The 1675-nt window shown below is 48.6% G+C and overlaps 1 non-coding gene across 1 annotated transcript; it reads left to right on the forward strand.

Annotated features, from left to right (window-relative positions):
• Positions 1 to 468: 468 nt before the first annotated feature.
• Trnas-gga lies at positions 469 to 552 on the forward strand. The gene is given in 2 exon segments: positions 469 to 508; positions 518 to 552. It is a non-coding gene; the product is annotated as a tRNA-Ser (tRNA).
• The last annotated feature ends 1123 nt before the right edge of the window (positions 553 to 1675 follow it).

A 1675-nucleotide genomic window follows, 5' to 3' on the forward strand; every position in this document is an offset into this window, starting at 1 on the left:
GAGCTTAATTTTACACCGTTCTATACCACAAGAGTTGTTTGTATTTGTAGGATACCATGGGAAGCGTCCAACCCTTATTGTCTTCTTTGGACACTTTATAATGCTGAGAATTTTATTTTGTAAGTGTTATGAAAACTTTATCACGATTTAGAATTCGCCGTTCATCTGTACTTAAAGAAAAGGCACCATTTGAATATACATGTCACTATTTTAAAAAGCGATCTTTATTTATCAGAAACTGCACTATCACTCCTGGAGAATACTGTAACGCCGTTGCTTAATTTCCAGCGTTACTAAGTTAAAGCAGCACGCGGCAAGGCACGGAGGCGCTAGTATGGAATTCCACAAACGACCCTGTTTTTACACCTAAGACGGGTGGGTTTAGCAGTGAAATCCTGGTGACATAGTAGAATTGCCATGCAACTAAGGGCCGGCCTACGGTATATCTCCGTACCGCTGGATGAGCCGGCCTGAGTGGCCGAGCGGTCCAAGGCGCTACAGTCTGGAATCGCGCGACCGCTACGGTCGCAGGTTCGAATCCTGCCTCGGGCATGGATGTTTGTGATGTCCTTAGGTTAGTTAGGTTTAAGTAGTTCTAAGTTCTAGGGGACTGATGACCTCCGAAGTTGAGTCCCATAGTGCTCAGAGCCATTTGAACCATTCGAACCGCTTGATGACAGAGGTGTTGTGCACGCCTGGGAGCAGTGTAGCGGCAAAACAGGGGTGCTAATAGTCTCTATAAATACCATCTGTTTCTAGTACAGTGGAGCACAGTGTGACATCACCCTGCAAGACATCGGATCCACGTCAGTCTTCAACATGCTATGGATCAGAGTGTAGCCGCCATCAGTCTGGACAGTCATCCCCATCAGACCAACTCACGATCCGAAGTCCGTCCTACGAACATAGGTGACTCAAAGAGAGCCATCACCTAGGCGTCAGAGCAGCACCCGACATCAGCCTTGGACGGCAGCAGTTCGCAGCCAGGGCGGTACTGCTGCCATACCTCCGCACCAGCCGGACCTTTTAACCCAGTAGCCATGGCCACTTACGGGAATTAAGTGGTAGTACGCGTCGCTGACAATGCTCAGTTATTACTGCATAGTGAAAGCTCAGGCATTCGCTGCTAAATGAGGTAAAGCAGGACGCGGCCATTTCACCGCTGCGGCTTCCCAACGTCATTGGCATTACCGAAGAACCACGCACCAGCAGATGATGACTCCAGGACTGTCGCAGCACTCTGGCACCGGAATTCAAGACGAATAAAATACGTTGTATGTTGCAGTGAAGTTTTCCCAACCACCACTAGCCACCACCACTGCCTCCACAACCCGTCATTCACTACCTCTAGACCATAGTGGTCTCATTGATCCAGGGTCGCTATACAATGGGTTCAGACGTACTTATGGACCTCGTCTATCAACTGAAGCCATGAACGTTGATCGTTACGGAGCCCAGCTGCACAGGCGAAGCACGTGCTTTCGTTAGACAGTGTAGAGAGTGAGAAGAAGGTTGGCTTTTGTGTTTTTTTCCTGTTTTCTTTGTAGAGGGCGTGGAATCTAAGCGAGTGATGCATAGGGATTTGAGGGTTACGTTTGTACAGCCGGTTCTGCGGAAATACGGAGGGGCATTATTTACGACCTGTGAGATGTGGTATGTGTAACTTGCCAGAGCA

This window comes from Schistocerca piceifrons, chromosome X (assembly GCF_021461385.2).
Source record: "Schistocerca piceifrons isolate TAMUIC-IGC-003096 chromosome X, iqSchPice1.1, whole genome shotgun sequence".
In the NCBI taxonomy this organism is placed as follows: domain Eukaryota; kingdom Metazoa; phylum Arthropoda; class Insecta; order Orthoptera; family Acrididae; genus Schistocerca; species Schistocerca piceifrons.